Source organism: Cryptomeria japonica, chromosome 3 (genome assembly GCF_030272615.1).
Source record: "Cryptomeria japonica chromosome 3, Sugi_1.0, whole genome shotgun sequence".
Taxonomy (NCBI): domain Eukaryota; kingdom Viridiplantae; phylum Streptophyta; class Pinopsida; order Cupressales; family Cupressaceae; genus Cryptomeria; species Cryptomeria japonica.
Window position 1 is genome coordinate 99,299,404 of NC_081407.1, and position 6,352 is coordinate 99,305,755.

Consider the following 6,352-nt stretch of genomic DNA (forward strand, 5'->3'; position numbering starts at 1 on the left):
ATAACATGTTAGGCAGTCAATTGTATTTACAAAGCAATTGATTTTGTATAAATAATTGATTTTAAGAAACATAAGCTACATTGAAATTGGCAATATACTAGATAAATTTTTGAACTCGCAACAAAATAAATGGTACAATATTTTTTGAAAGCATTCTTAAATAGAAATAGGACAAAGAAATACAAATTAGAGAATAATCAAATCAATACATTTGTTCTCATGAAATTTTGCATTTTATGTAAATTAAGTTGATTATAGTAATTATTTTATTATAAAATTATCTTGTAAATATATGTATTTTATATTGATTGATTTGGTGTTGGTTGATTCACAAATTGATTTGTTTTAGTTGATAAATGATCTTTTTAATTTTCTTTAGTGTATCTTATCACTAAAAGGACAATACTACAATTTGGAGGAATGTGTTACATTAAATTTTCGATTTGAAATGTTTTTTTCCCATTTGGTTTGTTGTTGATAAGTCCTAATTTTACTGAAGTAGAAGGTGCAGATCATCTTCATACATGTGATATTATGGGTTCAAGCATCCAAGGTATGAAGTAGTTGCTAACCACAACAAGGAACAAATGTGTGAAGATTTGGATGACATTTTATGTATTGAGAATAATGAGACACAATTAAGTGCAAACATTTCCTATATTTTAAAGGAAGAACATGAAAAATGCTTTGAAAATGGTGCAAATGGTATGGCTACAAACACTGCACTAATAAGTACCATAGTTGAAAAGAAATATTCGAGGCTAGCATTTATCCATCATTCATATGTAATTGTTCCTACTATGACAGTGTTGAGAATTAGACAATTTGCAAACTTAAATAATGAGATGATCGATAGTTTTGTTATTATTGTAGAGTGTGTACAATTGGGAGTAGAAAATGACAGGATTGAGGAGATTTAGAAAATTGAGTTGAGAAAGTGTAAACCTTATGTTATGAAATCGAAATGTCAAGGAAGTAAAGCAGTCAATGGGAAAGGAAGCCTATAAAATGACCAAAATGAAGTTATTGATAATTCAAAGAAAGAAAACATAAATGAATTTTTTTATGGCATGCCTTTAATTTAGACTAGAAGCAATGACAATTTTGGCAAAGAAGTAGGCACTTCAACATTGAACTTTTTATTTTGTGTAGAGCTATTTTTAGCTGAAAGTATTAAGTTGTGGTTCATCAACATTCATTATTATTTTTAGGTAAAAGCTCTGGACGTATCCATTGAGGGCAATTGCCAAAATCCTGGAAATTGTACTCCTTGTGAGTTTTAGATATGGGCTTATGTGGATTTTATTTTTCAAGACTTGCTTAATGCTAATAGGTATATTTGCACTTGGGAGGAAATGAGTTTAAGATTTTGGATTTCCTTTGATAAGATCAATCAAACATTCCACAAGAACGAGAGGGCATGCATCTAGATGAATGATATATTTGCTTGTTTGAAATTTTTAGCAACAAGCGTTGCATATGCCTGTGATGAATATTATTGTTATGTCTGTAACCTACAATTATGTGATGATGCCAGATTGCTCTCTCAATACCCCTCATATTCTAATTTCAACACCATGACTATTGTTAATTGAATGATTCAAGTAGAGAAGCTAGATCTTGTTGTTATTATATGTATTTAGATGAACATCCAAGTCACTTGTTTTTTTTCTTTCCAACAGGGGAAGATGCTATAATTTTTATTGGTAGTGTGATGAGTAGGAGATAATATCTATGGACTAGATACAACAAATATTGTGACTCCTAACAAGGCAACCTTTGGAGTAGTAGTAGCAACGAAACTTCCATGGGTGAATGTTTTGGGGAATCATGACCAAAAATCAACTACTTTAAATTAGGAAGGAGTGATGAAGCATATTGTGTCCATGGATTACACTCTTTCCAAGCTCAACCCTAATAGCCATAAAAAAATTGATGGGTTTGGATATTATAATTTGGAAGTAACGGGAGTGGCAAGTTCAGCTTTGAAGTATGAGGTTAGTTTGCAAATGGATTTGCCTCTAAATGAGCGATGAACATTTTTCAAAGCACATAACGATTTTATCAGATGTATCTATTGCTCAATTTGACATTTGTAGGAACAACAAAGTGTCACAAACTAATAAAATTTTGAAGTAAAGAAAGAGAATTCACCCTACAAGGCATCAAAGCCACACATATATAGTGACATCAAAGGTAAAATGTACAAGCTAATAAAAATCCCACCTTGCGATGTCTACCAAAAATATTGTTCATAGTTCTCATCAAGAGAAGAAGTTGGAGGTTCAAATCGAGCAAATCAAATATTGGTAGCCATGGAGAGTGTAATCAAACTCTTAGTCACATCATATGCTCATCCCACAAACCGCAAGCAAATCCAAGAACAAAAAACACAGATTTGCAAACTCAAATCCTCTTAGAAAATCAAACAGATTTAACAGTCTAATTTTGGATCAAGAAGAACATATATGATCTAATCAAAGGCTATACTCGAACAAGAAAACCACAAAAGCTCAAAATCTTGAATTTGCCAAAGTAAGACAAATTAAACTGATCAGATACCTTTGAACAACTAACTTGAGCAACTAAAGATATTTGTGAACTAATGGTAGTAATCAATTTGTTTGCAAACAATATAAACCTTAGACATGACAAATAATAAGAAATCATAAAGCAGGTATGTGTCTCTATGATGATTGCTTGATAATGCTCATCTATTTCTAACAATGAAATCCATTGAGAAGACTAGCCCGCATGCTCAATGGCAGTTAGTAAAACAACAATGAATCAACATCAAGTTGTAGATAATGCATGTAAGCTTGGTTTCAAAAGCCAACAAATTATCATGATATTCACAAATAAAATAAAAGTTGTTTGGAGGAACAAAACTTGTTTGCTTTAAATTACTATTCAAAAGTTGAATTAAATTTGGAAGGTAAAATAAGGGAAATGCATGTGAAATCGAAATTCAAAAGAAATGTTTAGCTTGACCAAATATAAAGAAAACAAAGCAATCACATAGATTGAGTTGTGATTCATTTTTTTTTCTTCAATGAAAACAAGATTAAATATATTGATAATGACCATAAACAAAAGATACAAACAAATACAAGAAATAAAACTCATTTCTGTAATTAAGAAATACTGTATTAGACTGCAAAAAATGGAGCTCAATCAAGCCTATCCACCCCACATTCAAAAATGAAAAATAAAGAAGAAAGTATACACACCTTTTTCTTTGTTAGAGATTCCCTTTTGTAGTAGTTTCCAACATGAGTTTTCCTAAAATAGGTTCTCCCAACAACAAATTGATGGAGAACTATATTAAATAGTTTAAATAGTTTTTTGGAACACTGAAACCACAAATTAGAGAAAAAAATCATATGATTGGTTGCCTATTAAATCATAGTGTTTACAAATAAGCCAAAATCAATAAATTAAATCAAAGCTTTATGTTCATTCATATCTTTATTGTGTGCTTATTGAAAAAGAAAAGGTTCTTTAAATTTGATTTGCAATTTACATTTCCAACCCACTTAAATGCTAAGTGACATGAATATTATCTATTACACTATATATTCTTACTTTTACATCTTTTCCAATGCAACGACTGATTACATTGGGAATATCTCTATAGAGTGTCTTACTACATATTTAATGCAATAAGACATTGGGAACAACTTTATAGACTGTCCTACTTCATATTTAATGCAGTGTTGAAAAAATGACCAAATTATTAGTTGGTTCCAAAAAGAACAAACAACCCACTTATCACAATGTGACACTTCAAGACTATTGCAAAATAGTAAAATTATTTATCCACATTTTAAAATTAATAAATAGTACTATAAAATTACAAAAAAAAAGGACAAAACAATTCAAGATGATATCATCCTAATAGCAGTACACTGCTACGAGCCAATAGAAATATAGATAAAAGAAATTTGTAAATGTTTTAAAAAGAGAAATGAATAAAAACACGAGGGAAAAAGTTAATATATTTTAATTCTTCATGCCTAGCAGAAGAGCACCAATTATCTTTCATGTTCCCATAACCATTAAATCCTTGCACACCCAATCCCCCAACCACTAACTTTAAAAAACCAAAAATAAATAACTAATTGCCCATTAATAAATTTCACATGTACTAATAGTTTCTCATTTTCAACATTTTTGGACAATAGTTGGCCCATTCGTGCATCTTTATTGGTACCCATAGTGACTGCTGGGGCATTTGTGCATAAGTATTGTTATTTTCAAGTGCACGATTATTAGGGCATTTTAAAGTAGGTATTGGGTGACACTTTGAAATGTATACTTTTTGACCCTTGCATGCATAACAAATCCCACAACATGCATCATAACTACCCAAAAGCCTTGAAACAATAGCTATAAGTAGTTTAGTCGCATGCGAAGACAACAAATTTTTTTTGTCAAAATCCGATGCATCGTTTAGAATCCGCGAGTACACGAAATTAACTATAACGACTACTGGTGCACTTCCCATATTGGTTGATGCTTTTAGACTTAATTGAGTTGAATGAATTCATTAATAGTCTATTGTAGTCACTTTTAGATACCTAGATTACTAAGTATGTTGTAAAGGTTCTTATTCAACGACATGTTATGATGTGTTATTATTATCTTAGTTGTGGTTCTTAGAGTAGGTTTTTGAGGCTCTTGTCACAACTCTTGTAGATGCTTTTGTTGCTACTATTGTTAGTTGTAATGTTGTTCCAAGACCTTCTCTTTGATATTCTCGGTTAGTTTGAACTGCTCATTATTTTGTTTTGTTCAATAAATAATAATTAAAAAAATAAAAATAAAATAAAAATACCACTAGTTATGAAAAATGCTATTTATGAACTCTGCCCAAAATAATTGTCTCCTATCAAGGAATACATAGTACACTAAAAAAGATGCCACTAGTCATGAAGAATTGTCATTTATGAACTCCTTACAAAATATTGTCTAGGAGGAGATGCATCTTTTATGTGCACATTTTTAATATAATCAAAATTACCATTACATACTATTCTAAAATAAATTCACTTGTCTTCATGTGAAAAACTACAGGTAAAGAATCTTTGCTAAACAAAATGTGAGGGGAGGGGCTCGTGATATCGATTGGGCAGTGAATTTTAGTCTCGTGAAGTGATTTCAGTTGTGGGATCGTGGGACTGTACAACATAAGGACAAAGAGTTCAGTTGAAAGTGAAATATGATGCTTTATCCCATGTGCTCTCACTTTTTCTTATATGAACCAAAGAATTCCCGGACAAACTTTGATTTGAAGTTACAATGAAGCATGGTTTGTCCCTTAGTACACAAGCTATTAAGGGAGGCTATATAGGACCATTCCATGAGGATAAAAGATGTGTGTATATAGAAGATATTTTAAATTTTTTGTAGATAAAAAATGAAACTATAATTTTTAAATATTTTAAAGCTATTGTAACCCAACCCATTAAAAATGAAAAATAATTCTTATATATCAACTAATAATTTTTAAATATTTTAAAGCATAGTTAAACTTATTAGTTGATATATAAATAAGTGGCATAGTATTTGCTAGGATACATCAATGGCCCATTAATAGACATTTATTGTGTTGTACATGTACATGTAGTGCATAGTTAAACTTATTAGTTGATATATAACCAATCTTGTGTTCATTTAGCCTATTGCACATACGTACATCTAGTAAAAAGTTATGAAACTTGTTGGTTGAACTTGATGTATAACTAAGAGTGATCCAATTCTCATAATAGACATCATGCACATGCACCTTTTTAAATTTATTGGTTGATCTATAAGAAATCCTATAATCATTTGTTGTTTTTAATATTATATTATATTTATAATTGTGTATATGATTTACAGATTTTAATCAATATAATTTTATAATATATATTTTATTTTATTAAAAATATTATATTAATATAATATTGTACTAAAATATTATATAGCTTAAACAATTAATAAACATAATTTATAATATAAAATAAAAAGGGAATATGCGTCTAGATTCTAAAATAGAACCGACATAATAGTGAACAAACCCATAACAATTTAGTAAGATAGTGACAAACATGATATTAAAAAACAATATATTTTGAGGAATTCAAAGGTCAAATTAGCAAATTATTATAATAATAATGATAATGACAAGTTGAAATTAAAATATATTACTTTTTCCCTTGTCGGCTCCCCATGGTATTTAAGGTAGATATTTTAATCCAAACTTTTAAAATATAATATTTACGCCGAAGGACTGGGAAATTTTAAAAATCAACGATCCAAAACTTAACATAAGCATGCAAGACGATCACGGTGTTTTGGACCATTGGAT

General features: G+C 29.8%; 1 long non-coding RNA gene across 4 annotated transcripts in view; it reads right to left on the reverse strand.

The window, feature by feature from the left end:
• Positions 1-6,352, reverse strand: part of LOC131874571 (uncharacterized) — a 48,054-nt gene that overhangs the window by 12,183 nt on the left and 29,519 nt on the right. For 2 of the 4 annotated variants that reach the window (XR_009371919.1, XR_009371922.1), the window contains exon 3: positions 3,231-3,353. The exons of 1 other annotated variant lie outside the window; for it this stretch is intronic. This is a non-coding gene — a long non-coding RNA (uncharacterized LOC131874571). The remainder of the gene's footprint in view (positions 1-3,230; positions 3,354-6,352) is intronic. One more of the 4 variants, XR_009371921.1, reaches the window with a different exon arrangement.